We start from the raw sequence: 26585 nt of genomic DNA, 5'->3' as shown, positions 1-26585 counted from the left end.
GGGAGGTTAGGAGTGTGCTCCCATCTTTGAATACTTTTAAGGGCTTCTGTGAGCCCGTGTAGCTGATGAGCTATTGGAGATGCACCTTCACGCCCGAGAGGCAACGAAGCCTGTGACTGTTGTTTGGCAGCCTTCTCAGCCACCCCAGAACTGATCTCTACTGATGAGGGATATTATCCCGAAACACGAGCCATGTCTAGAGATACTGGAAATACCAAGTACTTACTTGCACCAACCTTGGTGAAACACTTACAAACTTTTTCCTAACTCTTCAAGTCATACGAACTGCATGTACCAGAATGCAAAGGGGCGATCCGGCGGAGAGGTTAGGAGTGTGCTCCCATCTTTGAATACTTTTAAGAGCTCCCCTGAGCCCCCGTAGCTGACGAGCTACTGTAGATGCACCTTCGCGCCCGTGAGGCATCGAAGCCTGTGACTGTTGTTTGGCAGACTTCTCAGCAACCCCAGAACTGATCTCTACTGATGAGGGATATTATCCCAAAACACGAGCCGTGTCTAGAGATACTGGAAATACCAAGTACTTACTTGCACCAACCTTGGTGAAACACTTACAAACTTTTTCCTAACTCTTCAAGTTATACGAACTGCATGTACGAGAATGCAAAGGGGCAATCCGGTGGAGAGGTTAGGAGTGTGCTCCCATTATTGAATACTTTTATGGCCTCCCGTGAGCCCCCGTAGCTGACGAGCTATTGGAGATGCACCTTCGCGCCCGAGAGGCAACGAAGCCTGTGACTGTTGTTTGGCAGCCTTCTCAGCCACCCCAGAACTGATCTCTACTGATGAGGGATATTATCCCGAAACACGAGCCGTGTCTAGAGATACTGGAAATACCAAGTACTTACTTGCACCAACCTTGGTGAAACACTTACAAACTTTTTCCTAACTCTTCAAGTCATACGAACTGCATGTACCAGAATGCAAAGGGGCAATCCGGCGGAGAGGTTAGGAGTGTGCTCCCATCTTTGAATACTTTTAAGGGCTTCCGTGAGCCCCCGTAGCTGGCGAGCTATTGGAGATGCACCTTCGCGCCCGAGAGGCAACGAAGCCTGTGACTGTTGTTTGGCAGCCTTCTCAGCCACCCCAGAACTGATCTCTACTGATGAGGGATATTATCCCGAAACACTAGCCGTGTCTATAGATACTGGAAATACCAAGTACTTACTTGCACCAACCTTGGTGAAACACTTACAAACTTTTTCCTAACTCTTCAAGTCATACAAACTGCATGTACCAGAATGCAAAGGGGCGATCCGGCGGAGAAGTTAGGAGTGTGCTCCCATTATTGAATACTTTTATGGCCTCCCGTGAGCCCCCGTAGCTGACGAGCTATTGGAGATGCACCTTCGCGCCCGAGAGGCAACGATGCCTGTGACTGTAGTTTGGCAGCCTTCTCAGCCACCCCAGAACTGATCTCTACTGATGAGGGATAATATTCCAAAACACGAGCCGTGTCTAGAGATACTGGAAATACCAAGTACTTACTTGCACCAACCTTGGTGAAACACTTACAAACTTTTTCCTGACTCTTCAAGTCATACGAACTGCATGTAAGAGAATGCAAAGGGGCGATCCGGCGGAGAGGTTTGGAGTGTGCTCCCATCTTTGAATACTTTTAAGGGCTCCCGTGAGCCCCCGTAGCTGACGAGCTATTGGAGATGCACCTTCACGCTCGAGAGGCAAAGAAGCCTGTGACTGTTGTTTGGCAGCCTTCTCAGCCACCCCAAAACTGATCTCTACTGATGAGGGATATTATCCCGAAACACGGGCCGTGTCTAGAGATTCTGGAAATACCAAGTACTTACTTGCACCAACCATGGGGAAACACTTACAAACTTTTTCCTAACTCTTCAAGTCATACGAACTGCATGTACCAGAATGCAAAGGGGCGATCCGGCGGAGAGGTTAGGAGTGTGCTCCCATCTTTGAATACTTTTAAGGCTCCTGTGAGCCCCCGTAGCTGACGAGCTATTGATGATGCACCTTCTCGCACGAGAGGCAACGAAGTCTGTGACTGTTGTTTGGCAGCCTTCTCAGCCACCCCAGAACTGATCTCTACTGATGAGGGATATTATCATAAAACACGAGCCTTGTCTAGAGATACTGGAAATACCAAGTACTTACTTGCACCAACCTTGGTGAAACACTTACAAACTTTTTCCTAACTCTTCAAGTCATACAAACTGCATGTACCAGAATGCAAAGAGGCGATCCGACGGAGAGTTTAAGAGTGTGCTCCCATCTTTGAATACTTTTAAGGGCTTCCGTGAGCCCCCTTGGCTGACGAGCTATTAGAGATGCACCTTCGCGCCCAAGAGGCAACAAAGCCTGTGACTGTTGTTTGGCAGCCTTCTCAGCCACCCCAGAACTGATCTCTACTGATGAGGGATATTATCCCGAAACACTAGTCGTGTCTAGAGATACTGGAAATACAAGTACTTACTTGCACCAACCTTGGTGAAACACTTACTAACTTTTTCCTAACTCGTCAAGTTATACGAACTGCATGTACCAGAATGCAAAGGGGCGATCCGGCGGGGAGGTTAGGAGTGTGCTCCCATCTTTGAATACTTTTAAGGGCTTCTGTGAGCCCGTGTAGCTGATGAGCTATTGGAGATGCACCTTCACGACCGAGAGGCAACGAAGCCTGTGACTGTTGTTTGGCAGCCTTCTCAGCCACCCCAGAACTGATCTCTACTGATGAGGGATATTGTCCCGAAACACGAGCCGTGTCTAGAGATACTGGAAATACCAAGTACTTACTTGCACCAACCTTGGTGAAACACTTACAAACTTCTTCCTAACTCTTCAAGTCATACGAACTGCATGTACCAGAATGCAAAGGGGCGATCCGGCGGAGAGGTTAGGAGTGTGCTCCCATCTTTGAATACTTTTAAGAGCTCCCCTGAGCCCCCGTAGCTGACGAGCTACTGTAGATGCACCTTCGCGCCAGTGAGGCAACGAAGCCTGTGACTGTTGTTTGGCAGCCTTCTCAGCCACCCCAGAACTGATCTGTACTGATGAGGGATATTATCCCGAAACACGAGCCGTGTCTAGAGATACTGGAAATACCAAGTACTTACTTAGAACAACCTTGGTGAAACACTTACAAACTTTTTCCTAACTCTTCAAGTCATACGAACTGCATGTACCAGAATGCAAAATGCGATCCGGCGGAGAGGTTAGGAGTGTGCTCCCATCTTTGAATACTTGTAAGTGCTCCCGTGAGCCCCCGTAGCTGACGAGCTATTAGAGATGCAGCTTCGCGCCCAAGAGGCAACGAAGCCTGGGACTGTTGTTTGGCAGCCTTCTCAGCCACCCCAGAACTGATCTCTACTGATGAGGGATATTATCCCGAAACACGAACCGTGTCTAGAAATACTGGAAATACCAAGTACTTACTTGCACCAACCTTGGTGAAACACTTACAAACTTTTTCCTAACTCTTCGAGTCATACGAACTGCATGTACCAGAATGCAAAGGGGCAATCTGGCGGAGAGGTGAGGAGTGTGCTCCCATCTTTGAATACTTTTAAGGGCTTCCGTGAGCCCCCGTAGCTGGCGAGCTATTGGAGATGCACCTTCGCGCCCGAGAGGCAACGAAGCCTGTGACTGTTGTTTGGCAGCCTTCTCAGCCACCCCAGAACTGATCTCTACTGATGAGGGATATTATCCCGAAACACTAGCCGTGTCTAGAGATACTGGAAATACCAAGTACTTACTTGCACCAACCTTGGTGAAACACTTACAAACTTTTTCCTAACTCTTCAAGTCATACAAACTGCATGTACCAGAATGCAAAGGGGCGATCCGGCGGAGAAGTTAGGAGTGTGCTCCCATTATTGAATACTTTTATGGCCTCCCGTGAGCCCCCGTAGCTGACGAGCTATTGGAGATGCACCTTCACGCCCGAGAGGCAAAGAAGCCTGTGACTGTTGTTTGGCAGCCTTCTCAGCCACCCCAGAACTGATCTCTACTGATGAGGGATATTATTCTGAAACACGAGCCGTGTCTAGAGATACTGGAATACCAAGTACTTACTTGCACCAACCTTGGTTAAATACTTACAAACTGAATGTACCAGAATGCAAAGGGGCGATCCGACGGAGAGGTTAAGAGTGTGCTCCCATCTTTGAATACTTTTAAGGGCTTCTGTGAGCCCGCGTAGCTGACGAGCTATTGGAGATGCACCTTCACGCCCGAGAGGCAACGAAGCCTGTGACTGTTGTTTGGCAGCCTTCTCAGCCACCCCAGAACTGATCTCTACTGATGAGGGATATTATCCCGAAACACGAACCGTGTCTAGAAATATTGGAAATACCAAGTACTTACTTGCACCAACCTTGGTGAAACACTTACAAACTTTTTCCTAACTTTTCAAGTCATACAAACTGCATGTACCAGAATGCAAAGAGGCGATCCGGCGGAGAAGTTAGGAGTGTGCTCCCATTATTGAATACTTTTATGGCCTCCCGTGAGCCCCCGTAGCTGACGAGCTATTGGAGATGCACCTTCGCGCCCGAGAGGCAACGAAGCCTGTGACTGTAGTTTGGCAGCCTTCTCAGCCACCCCAGAACTGATCTCTACTGATGAGGGATATTATTCCAAAACACGAGCCGTGTCTAGAGATACTGGAAATACCAAGTACTTACTTGCACCAACCTTGGTGAAACACTTACAAACTTTTTCCTGACTCTTCAAGTCATACGAACTGCATGTAAGAGAATGCAAAGGGGCGATCCGGCGGAGAGGTTTGGAGTGTGCTCCCATCTTTGAATACTTTTAAGGGCTCCCGTGAGCCCCCGTAGCTGACAACTATTGGAGATGCACCTTCGCGCCCGAGAGGCAACGAAGCCTGTGAATGTTGTTTGGCAGCCTTCTCAGCCACCCCAGAACTGATCTCTACTGATGAGGGATATTATCCCGAAACACGAGCCGTGTCTAGAGATATTGGAAATACCAAGTACTTACTTGCACCAACCTTGGTGAAACACTTACAAACTTTTTCCTAACTCTTCAAGTCACACAAACTGCATGTACCAGAATGCAAAGGGGCGATCCGGCGGAGAGGTTAGGAGTGTGCTCCCATTATTGAATACTTTTATGGCCTCCCGTGAGCCCCCGTAGCTGACGAGCTATTGGAGATGCACCTTCGCGCCCGAGAGGCAACGAAGCCTTTGACTGTAGTTTGGCAGCCTTCTCAGCCACCCCAGAACTGATCTCTACTGATGAGGGATATTATTCCGAAACACGAGCCGTGTCTAGAGATACTGGAAATACTAAGTACTTACTTGCACCAACCTTGGTGAAACACTTAAAAACTTTTTCCTAACTCTTCAAGTCATACAAACTGCATGTACCAGAATGCAAAGGGGCAATCCGGCGGAGAGGTTAGGAGTGTGCTCCCATCTTTGAATACTTTTAAGGGCCTCCGTGACCCCCCGTAGCTGACGAGCTATTGGAGATGCACCTTCGCGCCCGAGAGGCAACGAAGCCTGTGACTGTTGTTTGGCAGCCTTCTCAGCCACCCCAGAACTGATCTCTACTGATGAGGGATATTATCCCGAAACACGAGCCGTGTCTAGAGATACTGGAAATACCAAGTACTTACTTGCACCAACCTTGGTGAAACACTTACAAACTTTTTCCTAACTCTTCAAGTCATACAAACTGCATGTACCAGAATGCAAAGTGCTGATCCGGCGGAGAGGTTAGGAGTGTGCTCCCATTATTGAATACTTTTAAGGCCTCAGGTGAGCCCCCGTAGCTGACGAGCTATTAGAGATGCACCTTCGCGCCCGAGAGGCAACAAAGCCTGTGACTGTAGTTTGGCAGCCTTCTCAGCCACCCCAGAACTGATCTCTACTGATGAGGGATATTATCCCAAAACACGAGCCTTGTCTAGAGATACTGGAAATACCAAGTACTTACTTGCACCAACCTTGGTGAAACACTTACTAACTTTTTCCTAACTCGTCAAGTCATACGAACTGCATGTACCAGAATGCAAAGGGGCGATCCGGCGGGGAGGTTAGGAGTGTGCTCCCATCTTTGAATACTTTTAAGGGCTTCTGTGAGCCCGCGTAGCTGATGAGCTATTGGAGATGCACCTTCGCGCCCGAGAGGCAACGAAGCCTGTGACTGTTGTTTGGCAGCCTTCTCAGCCACCCCAGAACTGATCTCTACTGATGAGGGATATTATCCCGAAACACGAGCCGTGTCTAGAGATACTGGAAATAACAAGTACTTACTTGCACCAACCTTGGTGAAACACTTACAAACTTTTTCCTAACTCTTCAAGTCATACGAACTGCATGTACCAGAATGCAAAGGGGCGATCCGGCGGAGAGGTTAGGAGTGTGCTCCCATCTTTGAATACTTTTAAGAGCTCCCCTGAGCCCCCGTAGCAGACGAGCTACTGTAGCTGCACCTTCGCGCCCGAGAGGCAACGAAGCCTGTGACTGTTGTTTGGCAGCCTTCTCAGCCACCCCAGAACTGATCTCTACTGATGAGGGATATTATCCCGAAACACTAGCCGTGTCTAGAGATACTGGAAATACCAAGTACTTACTTGCACCAACCTTGGTGAAACACTTACAAACTTTTTCCTAACTCTTCAAGTCATACAAACTGCATGTACCAGAATGCAAAGGGGCGATCCGGCGGAGAAGTTAGGAGTGTGCTCCCATTATTGAATACTTTTATGGCCTCCCGTGAGCCCCCGTAGCTGACGAGCTATTGGAGATGCACCTTCACGCCCGAGAGGCAAAGAAGCCTGTGACTGTTGTTTGGCAGCCTTCTCAGCCACCCCAGAACTGATCTCTACTGATGAGGGATATTATTCTGAAACACGAGCCGTGTCTAGAGATACTGGAAATACCAAGTACTTACTTGCACCAACCTTGGTGAAACACTTACAAACTTTTTCCTAACTCTTCAAGTCATACGAACTGCATGTACCAGAATGCAAAATGCGATCCGACGGAGAGTTTAGGAGTGTGCTCCCATCTTTGAATACTTTTAAGGGCTCCCGTGAGCCCCCGTAGTTGACGAGCTATTAGAGATGCACCTTCGCGCCCAAGAGGCAACGAAGCCTGTGACTGTTGTTTGGCAGCCTTCTCAGCCACCCCAGAACTGATCTCTACTGATGAGGGATATTATCCCGAAACACGAACCGTGTCTAGAAATATTGGAAATACCAAGTACTTACTTGCACCAACCTTGGTGAAACACTTACAAACTTTTTCCTAACTTTTCAAGTCATACAAACTGCATGTACCAGAATGCAAAGAGGCGATCCGGCGGAGAAGTTAGGAGTGTGCTCCCATTATTGAATACTTTTATGGCCTCCCGTGAGCCCCCGTAGCTGACGAATTGGAGATGCACCTTCGCGCCCGAGAGGCAACGAAGCCTGTGACATTAGTTTGGCAGCCTTCTCAGCCACCCCAGAACTGATCTCTACTGATGAGGGATATTATTCCAAAACACGAGCCGTGTCTAGAGATACTGGAAATACCAAGTACTTACTTGCACCAACCTTGGTGAAACACTTACAAACTTTTTCCTAACTCTTCAAGTCATACGAACTGCATGTACCAGAATGCAAAGGGGCGATCCGGCAGGGAGGTTAGGAGTGTGCTCCCATCTTTGAATACTTTTAAGAGCTCCCCTGAGCCCCCGTAGCTGACGAGCTACTGTAGATGCACCTTCGCGCCCGTGAGGCAACGAAGCCTGTGACTGTTGTTTGGCAGACTTCTCAGCAACCCCAGAACTGATCTCTACTGATGAGGGATATTATCCCGAAACACGAGCCGTGTCTAGAGATACTGGAAATACCAAGTACTTACTTGGACCAACCTTGGTGAAACACTTACAAAATTTTCCTAACTCTTCAAGTTATACGAACTGCATGTACGAGAATGCAAAGGGGCAATCCGGTGGAGAGGTTAGGAGTGTGCTCCCATTATTGAATACTTTTATTGCCTCCCGTGAGCCCCCGTAGCTGACGAGCTATTGGAGATGCACCTTCGCGCCCGAGAGGCAACGAAGCCTGTGACTGTTGTTTGGCAGCCTTCTCAGCCACCCCAGAACTGATCTCTACTGATGAGGGATATTATCCCAAAACACGAGCCGTGTCTAGAGATACTGGAAATACCAAGTACTTACTTGCACCAACCTTGGTGAAACACTTACAAACTTTTTCCTAACTCTTCAAGTCATACGAACTGCATGTACCAGAATGCAAAATGCGATCCGGCGGAGAGGTTAGGAGTGTGCTCCCATCTTTGAATACTTTTAAGGGCTCCCGTGAGCCCTCGTAGCTGACGAGCTATTAGAGATGCACCTTCGCGTCCCAGAGGCAACGAAGCCTGTGACTGTTGTTTGGCAGCCTTCTCAGCCACCCCAGAACTGATCTCTACTGATGAGGGATATTATCCCGAAACACGAACCGTGTCTAGAAATACTGGAAATACCAAGTACTTACTTGCACCAACCTTGGTGAAACACTTACAAACTTTTTCCTAACTCTTCAAGTCATACGAACTGCATGTACCAGAATGCAAAGGGGCAATCCGGCAGAGAGGTTAGGAGTGTGCTCCCATCTTTGAATACTTTTAAGGGCTTCCGTGAGCCCCCGTAGCTGGCGAGCTATTGGAGATGCACCTTCGCGCCCGAGAGGCAACGAAGCCTGTGACTGTTGTTTGGCAGCCTTCTCAGCCACCCCAGAACTGATCTCTACTGATGAGGGATATTATCCCAAAACACGAGCCGTGTCTAGAGATACTGGAAATACCAAGTACTTACTTGCACCAACCTTGGTGAAACACTTACAAACTTTTTCCTAACTCTTCAAGTCATACGAACTGCATGTACCAGAATGCAAAATGCGATCCGGCGGAGAGGTTAGGAGTGTGCTCCCATCTTTGAATACTTTTAAGGGCTCCCGTGAGCCCTCGTAGCTGACGAGCTATTAGAGATGCACCTTCGCGTCCCAGAGGCAACGAAGCCTGTGACTGTTGTTTGGCAGCCTTCTCAGCCACCCCAGAACTGATCTCTACTGATGAGGGATATTATCCCGAAACACGAACCGTGTCTAGAAATACTGGAAATACCAAGTACTTACTTGCACCAACCTTGGTGAAACACTTACAAACTTTTTCCTAACTCTTCAAGTCACACAAACTGCATGTACCAGAATGCAAAGGGGCGATCCGGCGGAGAGGTTAGGAGTGTGCTCCCATTATTGAATACTTTTATGGCCTCCCGTGAGCCCCCGTAGCTGACGAGCTATTGGAGATGCACCTTCGCGCCCGAGAGGCAACGAAGCCTTTGACTGTAGTTTGGCAGCCTTCTCAGCCACCCCAGAACTGATCTCTACTGATGAGGGATATTATTCCGAAACACGAGCCGTGTCTAGAGATACTGGAAATACTAAGTACTTACTTGCACCAACCTTGGTGAAACACTTAAAAACTTTTTCCTAACTCTTCAAGTCATACAAACTGCATGTACCAGAATGCAAAGGGGCAATCCGGCGGAGAGGTTAGGAGTGTGCTCCCATCTTTGAATACTTTTAAGGGCCTCCGTGACCCCCCGTAGCTGACGAGCTATTGGAGATGCACCTTCGCGCCCGAGAGGCAACGAAGCCTGTGACTGTTGTTTGGCAGCCTTCTCAGCCACCCCAGAACTGATCTCTACTGATGAGGGATATTATCCCGAAACACGAGCCGTGTCTAGAGATACTGGAAATACCAAGTACTTACTTGCACCAACCTTGGTGAAACACTTACAAACTTTTTCCTAACTCTTCAAGTCATACAAACTGCATGTACCAGAATGCAAAGTGCTGATCCGGCGGAGAGGTTAGGAGTGTGCTCCCATTATTGAATACTTTTAAGGCCTCAGGTGAGCCCCCGTAGCTGACGAGCTATTAGAGATGCACCTTCGCGCCCGAGAGGCAACAAAGCCTGTGACTGTAGTTTGGCAGCCTTCTCAGCCACCCCAGAACTGATCTCTACTGATGAGGGATATTATCCCAAAACACGAGCCTTGTCTAGAGATACTGGAAATACCAAGTACTTACTTGCACCAACCTTGGTGAAACACTTACTAACTTTTTCCTAACTCGTCAAGTCATACGAACTGCATGTACCAGAATGCAAAGGGGCGATCCGGCGGGGAGGTTAGGAGTGTGCTCCCATCTTTGAATACTTTTAAGGGCTTCTGTGAGCCCGCGTAGCTGATGAGCTATTGGAGATGCACCTTCGCGCCCGAGAGGCAACGAAGCCTGTGACTGTTGTTTGGCAGCCTTCTCAGCCACCCCAGAACTGATCTCTACTGATGAGGGATATTATCCCGAAACACGAGCCGTGTCTAGAGATACTGGAAATAACAAGTACTTACTTGCACCAACCTTGGTGAAACACTTACAAACTTTTTCCTAACTCTTCAAGTCATACGAACTGCATGTACCAGAATGCAAAGGGGCGATCCGGCGGAGAGGTTAGGAGTGTGCTCCCATCTTTGAATACTTTTAAGAGCTCCCCTGAGCCCCCGTAGCAGACGAGCTACTGTAGCTGCACCTTCGCGCCCGAGAGGCAACGAAGCCTGTGACTGTTGTTTGGCAGCCTTCTCAGCCACCCCAGAACTGATCTCTACTGATGAGGGATATTATCCCGAAACACTAGCCGTGTCTAGAGATACTGGAAATACCAAGTACTTACTTGCACCAACCTTGGTGAAACACTTACAAACTTTTTCCTAACTCTTCAAGTCATACAAACTGCATGTACCAGAATGCAAAGGGGCGATCCGGCGGAGAAGTTAGGAGTGTGCTCCCATTATTGAATACTTTTATGGCCTCCCGTGAGCCCCCGTAGCTGACGAGCTATTGGAGATGCACCTTCACGCCCGAGAGGCAAAGAAGCCTGTGACTGTTGTTTGGCAGCCTTCTCAGCCACCCCAGAACTGATCTCTACTGATGAGGGATATTATTCTGAAACACGAGCCGTGTCTAGAGATACTGGAAATACCAAGTACTTACTTGCACCAACCTTGGTGAAACACTTACAAACTTTTTCCTAACTCTTCAAGTCATACGAACTGCATGTACCAGAATGCAAAATGCGATCCGACGGAGAGTTTAGGAGTGTGCTCCCATCTTTGAATACTTTTAAGGGCTCCCGTGAGCCCCCGTAGTTGACGAGCTATTAGAGATGCACCTTCGCGCCCAAGAGGCAACGAAGCCTGTGACTGTTGTTTGGCAGCCTTCTCAGCCACCCCAGAACTGATCTCTACTGATGAGGGATATTATCCCGAAACACGAACCGTGTCTAGAAATATTGGAAATACCAAGTACTTACTTGCACCAACCTTGGTGAAACACTTACAAACTTTTTCCTAACTTTTCAAGTCATACAAACTGCATGTACCAGAATGCAAAGAGGCGATCCGGCGGAGAAGTTAGGAGTGTGCTCCCATTATTGAATACTTTTATGGCCTCCCGTGAGCCCCCGTAGCTGACGAATTGGAGATGCACCTTCGCGCCCGAGAGGCAACGAAGCCTGTGACATTAGTTTGGCAGCCTTCTCAGCCACCCCAGAACTGATCTCTACTGATGAGGGATATTATTCCAAAACACGAGCCGTGTCTAGAGATACTGGAAATACCAAGTACTTACTTGCACCAACCTTGGTGAAACACTTACAAACTTTTTCCTAACTCTTCAAGTCATACGAACTGCATGTACCAGAATGCAAAGGGGCGATCCGGCAGGGAGGTTAGGAGTGTGCTCCCATCTTTGAATACTTTTAAGAGCTCCCCTGAGCCCCCGTAGCTGACGAGCTACTGTAGATGCACCTTCGCGCCCGTGAGGCAACGAAGCCTGTGACTGTTGTTTGGCAGACTTCTCAGCAACCCCAGAACTGATCTCTACTGATGAGGGATATTATCCCGAAACACGAGCCGTGTCTAGAGATACTGGAAATACCAAGTACTTACTTGGACCAACCTTGGTGAAACACTTACAAAATTTTCCTAACTCTTCAAGTTATACGAACTGCATGTACGAGAATGCAAAGGGGCAATCCGGTGGAGAGGTTAGGAGTGTGCTCCCATTATTGAATACTTTTATTGCCTCCCGTGAGCCCCCGTAGCTGACGAGCTATTGGAGATGCACCTTCGCGCCCGAGAGGCAACGAAGCCTGTGACTGTTGTTTGGCAGCCTTCTCAGCCACCCCAGAACTGATCTCTACTGATGAGGGATATTATCCCAAAACACGAGCCGTGTCTAGAGATACTGGAAATACCAAGTACTTACTTGCACCAACCTTGGTGAAACACTTACAAACTTTTTCCTAACTCTTCAAGTCATACGAACTGCATGTACCAGAATGCAAAATGCGATCCGGCGGAGAGGTTAGGAGTGTGCTCCCATCTTTGAATACTTTTAAGGGCTCCCGTGAGCCCTCGTAGCTGACGAGCTATTAGAGATGCACCTTCGCGTCCCAGAGGCAACGAAGCCTGTGACTGTTGTTTGGCAGCCTTCTCAGCCACCCCAGAACTGATCTCTACTGATGAGGGATATTATCCCGAAACACGAACCGTGTCTAGAAATACTGGAAATACCAAGTACTTACTTGCACCAACCTTGGTGAAACACTTACAAACTTTTTCCTAACTCTTCAAGTCATACGAACTGCATGTACCAGAATGCAAAGGGGCAATCCGGCAGAGAGGTTAGGAGTGTGCTCCCATCTTTGAATACTTTTAAGGGCTTCCGTGAGCCCCCGTAGCTGGCGAGCTATTGGAGATGCACCTTCGCGCCCGAGAGGCAACGAAGCCTGTGACTGTTGTTTGGCAGCCTTCTCAGCCACCCCAGAACTGATCTCTACTGATGAGGGATATTATCCCGAAACACTAGCCGTGTCTAGAGATACTGGAAATACCAAGTACTTACTTGCACCAACCTTGGTGAAACACTTACAAACTTTTTCCTAACTCTTCAAGTCATACAAACTGCATGTACCAGAATGCAAAGGGGCGATCCGGCGGAGAAGTTAGGAGTGTGCTCCCATTATTGAATACTTTTATGGCCTCCCGTGAGCCCCCGTAGCTGACGAGCTATTGGAGATGCACCTTCGCGCCCGAGAGGCAACGATGCCTGTGACTGTAGTTTGGCAGCCTTCTTAGCCACCCCAGAACTGATCTCTACTGATGAGGGATATTATTCCAAAATACGAGCCGTGTCTAGAGATACTGGAAATACCAAGTACTTACTTGCACCAACCTTGGTGAAACACTTACAAACTTTTTCCTGACTCTTCAAGTCATACGAACTGCATGTAAGAGAATGCAAAGGGGCGATCCGGCGGAGAGGTTTGGAGTGTGCTCCCATCTTTGAATACTTTTAAGGGCTCCCGTGAGCCCCCGTAGCTGACGAGCTATTGGAGATGCACCTTCACGCTTGAGAGGCAACGAAGCCTGTGACTGTTGTTTGGGAGCCTTCTCAGCCACCCCAAAACTGATCTCTACTGATGAGGGATATTATTCTGAAACACGAGCCGTGTCTAGAGATACTGGAAATACCAAGTACTTACTTGCACCAACCTTGGTGAAACACTTACAAACTTTTTCCTAACTCTTCAAGTCATATAAACTGCATGTACCAGAATGCAAAGGGGCGATCCGACGGAGAGGTTAAGAGTGTGCTCCCATCTTTGAATACTTTTAAGGGCTTCTGTGAGCCCGCGTAGCTGACGAGCTATTGGAGATGCACCTTCGCGCCCGAGAGGCAACAAAGCCTGTGACTGTTGGTTGGCAGCCTTCTCAGCCATCCCAGAACTGATCTCTACTGATGAGGGATATTATCCCGAAACACGAGCCGTGTCTAGAGATTCTGGAAATACCAAGTACTTACTTGCACCAACCATGGTGAAACACTTACAAACTTTTTCCTAACTCTTCAAGTCATACGAACTGCATGTACCAGAATGCAAAGGGGCTATCCGGCGGAGAGGTTAGGAGTGTGCTCCCATCTTTGAATACTTTTAAGGCTCCTGTGAGCCCCCGTAGCTGACGAGCTATTGATGATGCACCTTCTCGCACGAGAGGCAACGAAGCCTGTGACTGTTGTTTGGCAGCCTTCTCAGCCACCCCAGAATTGATCTCTACTGATGAGGGATATTATCCCAAAACACGAGCCTTGTCTAGAGATACTGGAAATACCAAGTACTTACTTGCACCAACCTTGGTGAAACACTTACTAAATTTTTCCTAACTCGTCAAGTCATACGAACTGCATGTATCAGAATGCAAAGGGGCGATCCGGCGGGGAGGTTAGGAGTGTGCTCCCATCTTTGAATACTTTTAAGGGCTTCTGTGAGCCCGCGTAGCTGATGAGCTATTGGAGATGCACCTTTGCGCCCGAGAGGCAACGAAGCCTGTGACTGTTGTTTGGCAGCCTTCTCAGCCACCCCAGAACTGATCTCTACTGATGAGGGATATTATCCCGAAACACGAGCCGTGTCTAGAGATACTGGAAATACCAAGTACTTACTTGCACCAACCTTGGTGAAACACTTACTAACTTTTTCCTAACTCGTCAAGCCATACGAACTGCATGTACCAGAATGCAAAGGGGCGATCCGGCGGGGAGGTTAGGAGTGTGCTCCCATCTTTGAATACTTTTAAGGGCTTCTGTGAGCCCGTGTAGCTGATGAGCTATTGGAGATGCACCTTCACGCCAAAGAGGCAACGAAGCCTGTGACTGTTGTTTGGCAGCCTTCTCAGCCACCCCAGAACTGATTTCTACTGATGAGGGATATTATCCCGAAACACAAGCCGTGTCTAGAGATCCTGGAAATACCAAGTACTTACTTGCACCAACCTTGGTGAAACACTTACAAACTTTTTCCTAACTCTTCAAGTCATACGAACTGCATGTACCAGAATGCAAAGGGGCGATCCGGCGGAGAGGTTAGGAGTGTGCTCCCATCTTTGAATACTTTTAAGAGCTCCCCTGAGCCCCCGTAGCTGACGAGCTACTGTAGATGCACCTTCGCGCCAGTGAGGCAACGAAGCCTGTGACTGTTGTTTGGCAGCCTTCTCAGCCACCCCAGAACTGATCTGTACTGATGAGGGATATTATCCCGAAACACGAGCCGTGTCTAGAGATACTGGAAATACCAAGTACTTACTTAGAACAACCTTGGTGAAACACTTACAAACTTTTTCCTAACTCTTCAAGTCATACGAACTGCATGTACCAGAATGCAAAATGCGATCCGGCGGAGAGGTTAGGAGTGTGCTCCCATCTTTGAATACTTTTAAGTGCTCCCGTGAGCCCCCGTAGCTGACGAGCTATTAGAGATGCACCTTCGCGCCCAAGAGGCAACGAAGCCTGGGACTGTTGTTTGGCAGCCTTCTCAGCCACCCCAGAACTGATCTCTACTGATGAGGGATATTATCCCGAAACACGAACCGTGTCTAGAAATACTGGAAATACCAAGTACTTACTTGCACCAACCTTGGTGAAACACTTACAAACTTTTTCCTAACTCTTCGAGTCATACGAACTGCATGTACCAGAATGCAAAGGGGCAATCTGGCGGAGAGGTGAGGAGTGTGCTCCCATCTTTGAATACTTTTAAGGGCTTCCGTGAGCCCCCGTAGCTGACGAGCTATTGGAGATGCACCTTCACGCCCGAGAGGCAAAGAAGCCTGTGACTGTTGTTTGGCAGCCTTCTCAGCCACCCCAGAACTGATCTCTACTGATGAGGGATATTATTCTGAAACACGAGCCGTGTCTAGAGATACTGGAAATACCAAGTACTTACTTGCACCAACCTTGGTTAAATACTTACAAACTGCATGTACCAGAATGCAAAGGGGCGATCCGACGGAGAGGTTAAGAGTGTGCTCCCATCTTTGAATACTTTTAAGGGCTTCTGTGAGCCCGCGTAGCTGACGAGCTATTGGAGATGCACATTCACGCCCGAGAGGCAACGAAGCCTGTGACTGTTGTTTGGCAGCCTTCTCAGCCACCCCAGAACTGATCTCTACTGATGAGGGATATTATCCCGAAACACGAACCGTGTCTAGAAATATTGGAAATACCAAGTACTTACTTGCACCAACCTTGGTGAAACACTTACAAACTTTTTCCTAACTTTTCAAGTCATACAAACTGCATGTACCAGAATGCAAAGAGGCGATCCGGCGGAGAAGTTAGGAGTGTGCTCCCATTATTGAATACTTTTATGGCCTCCCGTGAGCCCCCGTAGCTGACGAGCTATTGGAGATGCACCTTCGCGCCCGAGAGGCAACGAAGCCTGTGACTGTAGTTTGGCAGCCTTCTCAGCCACCCCAGAACTGATCTCTACTGATGAGGGATATTATTCCAAAACACGAGCCGTGTCTAGAGATACTGGAAATACCAAGTACTTACTTGCACCAACCATGGTGAAACACTTACAAACTTTTTCCTAACTCTTCAAGTCATACGAACTGCATGTACCAGAATGCAAAGGGGCTATCCGGCGGAGAGGTTAGGAGTGTGCTCCCATCTTTGAATACTTTTAAGGCTCCTGTGAGCCCCCGTAGCTGACGAGCTATTGATGATGCACCTTCTCGCACGAGAGGCAACGAAGCCTGTGACTGTTGTTTGGCAGCCTTCTCAGCCACCCCAGAATTGATCTCTACTGATGAGGGATATTATCCCAAAACACGAGCCTTGTCTAGAGATACTGGAAATACCAAGTACTTACTTGCACCAACCTTGGTGAAACACTTACTAAATTTTTCCTAACTCGTCAAGTCATACGAACTGCATGTATCAGAATGCAAAGGGGCGATCCGGCGGGGAGGTTAGGAGTGTGCTCCCATCTTTGAATACTTTTAAGGGCTTCTGTGAGCCCGCGTAGCTGATGAGCTATTGGAGATGCACCTTTGCGCCCGAGAGGCAACGAAGCCTGTGACTGTTGTTTGGCAGCCTTCTCAGCCACCCCAGAACTGATCTCTACTGATGAGGGATATTATCCCGAAACACGAGCCGTGTCTAGAGATACTGGAAATACCAAGTACTTACTTGCACCAACCTTGGTGAAACACTTACTAACTTTTTCCTAACTCGTCAAGCCATACGAACTGCATGTACCAGAATGCAAAGGGGCGATCCGGCGGGGAGGTTAGGAGTGTGCTCCCATCTTTGAATACTTTTAAGGGCTTCTGTGAGCCCGTGTAGCTGATGAGCTATTGGAGATGCACCTTCACGCCAAAGAGGCAACGAAGCCTGTGACTGTTGTTTGGCAGCCTTCTCAGCCACCCCAGAACTGATTTCTACTGATGAGGGATATTATCCCGAAACACAAGCCGTGTCTAGAGATCCTGGAAATACCAAGTACTTACTTGCACCAACCTTGGTGAAACACTTACAAACTTTTTCCTAACTCTTCAAGTCATACGAACTGCATGTACCAGAATGCAAAGGGGCGATCCGGCGGAGAGGTTAGGAGTGTGCTCCCATCTTTGAATACTTTTAAGAGCTCCCCTGAGCCCCCGTAGCTGACGAGCTACTGTAGATGCACCTTCGCGCCAGTGAGGCAACGAAGCCTGTGACTGTTGTTTGGCAGCCTTCTCAGCCACCCCAGAACTGATCTGTACTGATGAGGGATATTATCCCGAAACACGAGCCGTGTCTAGAGATACTGGAAATACCAAGTACTTACTTAGAACAACCTTGGTGAAACACTTACAAACTTTTTCCTAACTCTTCAAGTCATACGAACTGCATGTACCAGAATGCAAAATGCGATCCGGCGGAGAGGTTAGGAGTGTGCTCCCATCTTTGAATACTTTTAAGTGCTCCCGTGAGCCCCCGTAGCTGACGAGCTATTAGAGATGCACCTTCGCGCCCAAGAGGCAACGAAGCCTGGGACTGTTGTTTGGCAGCCTTCTCAGCCACCCCAGAACTGATCTCTACTGATGAGGGATATTATCCCGAAACACGAACCGTGTCTAGAAATACTGGAAATACCAAGTACTTACTTGCACCAACCTTGGTGAAACACTTACAAACTTTTTCCTAACTCTTCGAGTCATACGAACTGCATGTACCAGAATGCAAAGGGGCAATCTGGCGGAGAGGTGAGGAGTGTGCTCCCATCTTTGAATACTTTTAAGGGCTTCCGTGAGCCCCCGTAGCTGACGAGCTATTGGAGATGCACCTTCACGCCCGAGAGGCAAAGAAGCCTGTGACTGTTGTTTGGCAGCCTTCTCAGCCACCCCAGAACTGATCTCTACTGATGAGGGATATTATTCTGAAACACGAGCCGTGTCTAGAGATACTGGAAATACCAAGTACTTACTTGCACCAACCTTGGTTAAATACTTACAAACTGCATGTACCAGAATGCAAAGGGGCGATCCGACGGAGAGGTTAAGAGTGTGCTCCCATCTTTGAATACTTTTAAGGGCTTCTGTGAGCCCGCGTAGCTGACGAGCTATTGGAGATGCACATTCACGCCCGAGAGGCAACGAAGCCTGTGACTGTTGTTTGGCAGCCTTCTCAGCCACCCCAGAACTGATCTCTACTGATGAGGGATATTATCCCGAAACACGAACCGTGTCTAGAAATATTGGAAATACCAAGTACTTACTTGCACCAACCTTGGTGAAACACTTACAAACTTTTTCCTAACTTTTCAAGTCATACAAACTGCATGTACCAGAATGCAAAGAGGCGATCCGGCGGAGAAGTTAGGAGTGTGCTCCCATTATTGAATACTTTTATGGCCTCCCGTGAGCCCCCGTAGCTGACGAGCTATTGGAGATGCACCTTCGCGCCCGAGAGGCAACGAAGCCTGTGACTGTAGTTTGGCAGCCTTCTCAGCCACCCCAGAACTGATCTCTACTGATGAGGGATATTATTCCAAAACACGAGCCGTGTCTAGAGATACTGGAAATACCAAGTACTTACTTGCACCAACCTTGGTGAAACACTTACAAACTTTTTCCTGACTCTTCAAGTCATACAAACTGCATGTAAGAGAATGCAAAGGGGCGATCCGGCGGAGAGGTTTGGAGTGTGCTCCCATCTTTGAATACTTTTAAGGGCTCCCGTGAGCCCCCGTAGCTGACGAGCTATTGGAGATGCACCTTCACGCCCGAGAGGCAAAGAAGCCTGTGACTGTTGTTTGGCAGCCTTCTCAGCCACCCCAGAACTGATCTCTACTGATGAGGGATATTATCCCGAAACACGAGCCGCGTCTAGAGATACTGGAAATACCAAGTACTTACTTGCACCAACCTTGGTGAAACACTTACAAACTTTTTCCTAACTCTTCAAGTCATACGAACTGCATGTACCAGAATGCAAAGGGGCAATCCGGCGGAGAGGTTAGCAGTGTGCTCCCATCTTTGAATACTTTTAAGGGCTCCCGTGAGCCCCCGTGGCTGACAACTATTGGAGATGCACCTTCGCGCCCGAGAGGCAACGAAGCCTGTGACTGTTGTTTGGCAGCCTTCTCAGCCACCCCAGAACTGATCTCTACTGATGAGGGATATTATCCCGAAACACGAGCCGTGTCTAGAGATATTGGAAATACCAAGTACTTACTTGCAACAACCTTGGTGAAACACTTACAAACTTTTTCCTAACTCTTCAAGTCACACAAACTGCATGTACCAGAATGCAAAGGGGCGATCCGGCGGAGAGGTTAGGAGTGTGATCCCATTATTGAATACTTTTATGGCCTCCCGTGAGCCCCTGTAGCTGACGAGCTATTGGAGATGCACCTTCGCGCCCGAGAGGCAACGAAGCCTTTGACTGTAGTTTGGCAGCCTTCTCAGCCACCCCAGAACTGATCTCTACTGATGAGGGATATTATTCCGAAACACGAGCCGTGTCTAGAGATACTGGAAATACTAAGTACTTACTTGCACCAACCTTGGTGAAACACTTACAAACTTTTTCCTAACTCTTCAAGTCATACAAACTGCATGTACCAGAATGCAAAGGGGCAATCCGGCGGAGAGGTTAGGAGTGTGCTCCCATCTTTGAATACTTTTAAGGGCCTCCGTGACCCCCCGTAGCTGACGAGCTATTAGAGATGCACCTTCGCGCCCCAGAGGCAACGAAGCCTGTGACTGTTGTTTGGCAGCCTTCTCAGCCACCCCAGAACTGATCTCTACTGATGAGGGATATTATCCCGAAACACGAACCGTGTCTAGAAATACTGGAAATACCAAGTACTTACTTGCACCAACCTTGGTGAAACACTTACAAACTTTTTCCTAACTCTTCAAGTCATACGAACTGCATGTACCAGAATGCAAAGGGGCAATCCGGCAGAGAGGTTAGGAGTGTGCTCCCATCTTTGAATACTTTTAAGGGCTTCCGTGAGCCCCCGTAGCTGGCGAGCTATTGGAGATGCACCTTCGCGCCCGAGAGGCAACGAAGCCTGTGACTGTTGTTTGGCAGCCTTCTCAGCCACCCCAGAACTGATCTCTACTGATGAGGGATATTATCCCGAAACACTAGCCGTGTCTAGAGATACTGGAAATACCAAGTACTTACTTGCACCAACCTTGGTGAAACACTTACAAACTTTTTCCTAACTCTTCAAGTCATACAAACTGCATGTACCAGAATGCAAAGGGGCGATCCGGCGGAGAAGTTAGGAGTGTGCTCACATTATTGAATACTTTTATGGCCTCCCGTGAGCCCCCGTAGCTGACGGGCTATTGGAGATGCACCTTCGCGCCCGAGAGGCAACGATGCCTGTGACTGTAGTTTGGCAGCCTTCTTAGCCACCCCAGAACTGATCTCTACTGATGAGGGATATTATTCCAAAATACGAGCCGTGTCTAGAGATACTGGAAATACCAAGTACTTACTTGCACCAACCTTGGTGAAACACTTACAAACTTTTTCCTGACTCTTCAAGTCATACGAACTGCATGTAAGAGAATGCAAAGGGGCGATCCGGCGGAGAGGTTTGGAGTGTGCTCCCATCTTTGAATACTTTTAAGGGCTCCCGTGAGCCCCCGTAGCTGACGAGCTATTGGAGATGCACCTTCACGCTTGAGAGGCAACGAAGCCTGTGACTGTTGTTTGGGAGCCTTCTCAGCCACCCCAAAACTGATCTCTACTGATGAGGGATATTATTCTGAAACACGAGCCGTGTCTAGAGATACTGGAAATACCAAGTACTTACTTGCACCAACCTTGGTGAAACACTTACAAACTTTTTCCTAACTCTTCAAGTCATATAAACTGCATGTACCAGAATGCAAAGGGGCGATCCGACGGAGAGGTTAAGAGTGTGCTCCCATCTTTGAATACTTTTAAGGGCTTCTGTGAGCCCGCGTAGCTGACGAGCTATTGGAGATGCACCTTCGCGCCCGAGAGGCAACAAAGCCTGTGACTGTTGGTTGGCAGCCTTCTCAGCCATCCCAGAACTGATCTCTACTGATGAGGGATATTATCCCGAAACACGAGCCGTGTCTAGAGATTCTGGAAATACCAAGTACTTACTTGCACCAACCATGGTGAAACACTTACAAACTTTTTCCTAACTCTTCAAGTCATACGAACTGCATGTACCAGAATGCAAAGGGGCTATCCGGCGGAGAGGTTAGGAGTGTGCTCCCATCTTTGAATACTTTTAAGGCTCCTGTGAGCCCCCGTAGCTGACGAGCTATTGATGATGCACCTTCTCGCACGAGAGGCAACGAAGCCTGTGACTGTTGTTTGGCAGCCTTCTCAGCCACCCCAGAATTGATCTCTACTGATGAGGGATATTATCCCAAAACACGAGCCTTGTCTAGAGATACTGGAAATACCAAGTACTTACTTGCACCAACCTTGGTGAAACACTTACTAAATTTTTCCTAACTCGTCAAGTCATACGAACTGCATGTATCAGAATGCAAAGGGGCGATCCGGCGGGGAGGTTAGGAGTGTGCTCCCATCTTTGAATACTTTTAAGGGCTTCTGTGAGCCCGCGTAGCTGATGAGCTATTGGAGATGCACCTTTGCGCCCGAGAGGCAACGAAGCCTGTGACTGTTGTTTGGCAGCCTTCTCAGCCACCCCAGAACTGATCTCTACTGATGAGGGATATTATCCCGAAACACGAGCCGTGTCTAGAGATACTGGAAATACCAAGTACTTACTTGCACCAACCTTGGTGAAACACTTACTAACTTTTTCCTAACTCGTCAAGCCATACGAACTGCATGTACCAGAATGCAAAGGGGCGATCCGGCGGGGAGGTTAGGAGTGTGCTCCCATCTTTGAATACTTTTAAGGGCTTCTGTGAGCCCGTGTAGCTGATGAGCTATTGGAGATGCACCTTCACGCCCGAGAGGCAACGAAGCCTGTGACTGTTGTTTGGCAGCCTTCTCAGCCACCCCAGAACTGATCTCTACTGATGAGGGATATTATCCCGAAACACGAGCCATGTCTAGAGATACTGGAAATACCAAGTACTTACTTGCACCAACCTTGGTGAAACACTTACAAACTTTTTCCTAACTCTTCAAGTCATACGAACTGCATGTACCAGAATGCAAAGGGGCGATCCGGCGGAGAGGTTAGGAGTGTGCTCCCATCTTTGAATACTTTTAAGAGCTCCCCTGAGCCCCCGTAGCTGACGAGCTACTGTAGATGCACCTTCGCGCCCGTGAGGCATCGAAGCCTGTGACTGTTGTTTGGCAGACTTCTCAGCAACCCCAGAACTGATCTCTACTGATGAGGGATATTATCCCAAAACACGAGCCGTGTCTAGAGATACTGGAAATACCAAGTACTTATTTGCACCAACCTTGGTGAAACACTTACAAACTTTTTCCTAACTCTTCAAGTTATACGAACTGCATGTACGAGAATGCAAAGGGGCAATCCGGTGGAGAGGTTAGGAGTGTGCTCCCATTATTGAATACTTTTATGGCCTCCCGTGAGCCCCCGTAGCTGACGAGCTATTGGAGATGCACCTTCGCGCCCGAGAGGCAACGAAGCCTGTGACTGTTGTTTGGCAGCCTTCTCAGCCACCCCAGAACTGATTTCTACTGATGAGGGATATTATCCCGAAACACAAGCCGTGTCTAGAGATACTGGAAATACCAAGTACTTACTTGCACCAACCTTGGTGAAACACTTACAAACTTTTTCCTAACTCTTCAAGTCATACGAACTGCATGTACCAAAATGCAAAGTGGCGATCCGGCGGAGAGGTTAGGAGTGTGCTCCCATCTTTGAATACTTTTAAGAGCTCCCCTGAGCCCCCGTAGCTGACGAGCTACTGTAGATGCACCTTCGCGCCAGTGAGGCAACGAAGCCTGTGACTGTTGTTTGGCAGCCTTCTCAGCCACCCCAGAACTGATCTGTACTGATGAGGGATATTATCCCGAAACACGAGCCGTGTCTAGAGATACTGGAAATACCAAGTACTTACTTAGAACAACCTTGGTGAAACACTTACAAACTTTTTCCTAACTCTTCAAGTCATACGAACTGCATGTACCAGAATGCAAAATGCGATCCGGCGGAGAGGTTAGGAGTGTGCTCCCATCTTTGAATACTTTTAAGTGCTCCCGTGAGCCCCCGTAGCTGACGAGCTATTAGAGATGCACCTTCGCGCCCAAGAGGCAACGAAGCCTGGGACTGTTGTTTGGCAGCCTTCTCAGCCACCCCAGAACTGATCTCTACTGATGAGGGATATTATCCCGAAACACGAACCGTGTCTAGAAATACTGGAAATACCAAGTACTTACTTGCACCAACCTTGGTGAAACACTTACAAACTTTTTCCTAAGTCTTCGAGTCATACGAACTGCATGTACCAGAATGCAAAGGGGCAATCTGGCGGAGAGGTGAGGAGTGTGCTCCCATCTTTGAATACTTTTAAGGGCTTCCGTGAGCCCCCGTAGCTGGCGAGCTATTGGAGATGCACCTTCGCGCCCGAGAGGCAACGAAGCCTGTGACTGTTGTTTGGCAGCCTTCTCAGCCACCCCAGAACTGATCTCTACTGATGAGGGATATTATCCCGAAACACTAGCCGTGTCTAGAGATACTGGAAATACCAAGTACTTACTTGCACCAACCTTGGTGAAACACTTACAAACTTTTTCCTAACTCTTCAAGTCATACAAACTGCATGTACCAGAATGCAAAGGGGCGATCCGGCGGAGAAGTTAGGAGTGTGCTCCCATTATTGAATACTTTTATGGCCTCCCGTGAGCCCCCGTAGCTGACGAGCTATTGGAGATGCACCTTCACGCCCGAGAGGCAAAGAAGCCTGTGACTGTTGTTTGGCAGCCTTCTCAGCCACCCCAGAACTGATCTCTACTGATGAGGGATATTATTCTGAAACACGAGCCGTGTCTAGAGATACTGGAAATACCAAGTACTTACTTGCACCAACCTTGGTTAAATACTTACAAACTGCATGTACCAGAATGCAAAGGGGCGATCCGACGGAGAGGTTAAGAGTGTGCTCCCATCTTTGAATACTTTTAAGGGCTTCTGTGAGCCCGCGTAGCTGACGAGCTATTGGAGATGCACCTTCACGGCCGAGAGGCAACGAAGCCTGTGACTGTTGTTTGGCAGCCTTCTCAGCCACCCCAGAACTGATCTCTACTGATGAGGGATATTATCCCGAAACACGAACCGTGTCTAGAAATATTGGAAATACCAAGTACTTACTTGCACCAACCTTGGTGAAACACTTACAAACTTTTTCCTAACTTTTCAAGTCATACAAACTGCATGTACCAGAATGCAAAGAGGCGATCCGGCGGAGAAGTTAGGAGTGTGCTCCCATTATTGAATACTTTTATGGCCTCCCGTGAGCCCCCGTAGCTGACGAGCTATTGGAGATGCACCTTCGCGCCCGAGAGGCAACGAAGCCTGTGACTGTAGTTTGGCAGCCTTCTCAGCCACCCCAGAACTGATCTCTACTGATGAGGGATATTATTCCAAAACACGAGCCGTGTCTAGAGATACTGGAAATACCAAGTACTTACTTGCACCAACCTTGGTGAAACACTTACAAACTTTTTCCTGACTCTTCAAGTCATACAAACTGCATGTAAGAGAATGCAAAGGGGCGATCCGGCGGAGAGGTTTGGAGTGTGCTCCCATCTTTGAATACTTTTAAGGGCTCCCGTGAGCCCCCGTAGCTGACGAGCTATTGGAGATGCACCTTCACGCCCGAGAGGCAAAGAAGCCTGTGACTGTTGTTTGGCAGCCTTCTCAGCCACCCCAGAACTGATCTCTACTGATGAGGGATATTATCCCGAAACACGAGCCGCGTCTAGAGATACTGGAAATACCAAGTACTTACTTGCACCAACCTTGGTGAAACACTTACAAACTTTTTCCTAACTCTTCAAGTCATACGAACTGCATGTACCAGAATGCAAAGGGGCAATCCGGCGGAGAGGTTAGCAGTGTGCTCCCATCTTTGAATACTTTTAAGGGCTCCCGTGAGCCCCCGTGGCTGACAACTATTGGAGATGCACCTTCGCGCCCGAGAGGCAACGAAGCCTGTGACTGTTGTTTGGCAGCCTTCTCAGCCACCCCAGAACTGATCTCTACTGATGAGGGATATTATCCCGAAACACGAGCCGTGTCTAGAGATATTGGAAATACCAAGTACTTACTTGCAACAACCTTGGTGAAACACTTACAAACTTTTTCCTAACTCTTCAAGTCACACAAACTGCATGTACCAGAATGCAAAGGGGCGATCCGGCGGAGAGGTTAGGAGTGTGATCCCATTATTGAATACTTTTATGGCCTCCCGTGAGCCCCCGTAGCTGACGAGCTATTGGAGATGCACCTTCGCGCCCGAGAGGCAACGAAGCCTTTGACTGTAGTTTGGCAGCCTTCTCAGCCACCCCAGAACTGATCTCTACTGATGAGGGATATTATTCCGAAACACGAGCCGTGTCTAGAGATACTGGAAATACTAAGTACTTACTTGCACCAACCTTGGTGAAACACTTACAAACTTTTTCCTAACTCTTCAAGTCATACAAACTGCATGTACCAGAATGCAAAGGGGCAATCCGGCGGAGAGGTTAGGAGTGTGCTCCCATCTTTGAATACTTTTAAGGGCCTCCTTGACCCCCCGTAGCTGACGAGCTATTGGAGATGCACCTTCGCGCCCGAGAGGCAACGAAGCCTGTGACTGTTGTTTGGCAGCCTTCTCAGCCACCCCAGAACTGATCTCTACTGATGAGGGATATTATCCCGAAACACGAGCCGTGTCTAGAGATACTGGAAATACCAAGTACTTACTTGCACCAACCTTGGTGAAACACTTACAAACTTTTTCCTAACTCTTCAAGTCATACAAACTGCATGTACCAGAATGCAAAGTGCTGATCCGGCGGAGAGGTTAGGAGTGTGCTCCCATTATTGAATACTTTTAAGGCCTCAGGTGAGCCCCCTTAGCTGACGAGCTATTAGAGATGCACCTTCGCGCCCGAGAGGCAACAAAGCCTGTGACTGTAGTTTGGCAGCCTTCTCAGCCACCCCAGAACTGATCTCTACTGATGA

Source organism: Lissotriton helveticus, chromosome 8 (genome assembly GCF_964261635.1).
Source record: "Lissotriton helveticus chromosome 8, aLisHel1.1, whole genome shotgun sequence".
Taxonomy (NCBI): Eukaryota; Metazoa; Chordata; class Amphibia; order Caudata; family Salamandridae; genus Lissotriton; species Lissotriton helveticus.
This window is presented reverse-complemented; position numbering follows the sequence as displayed.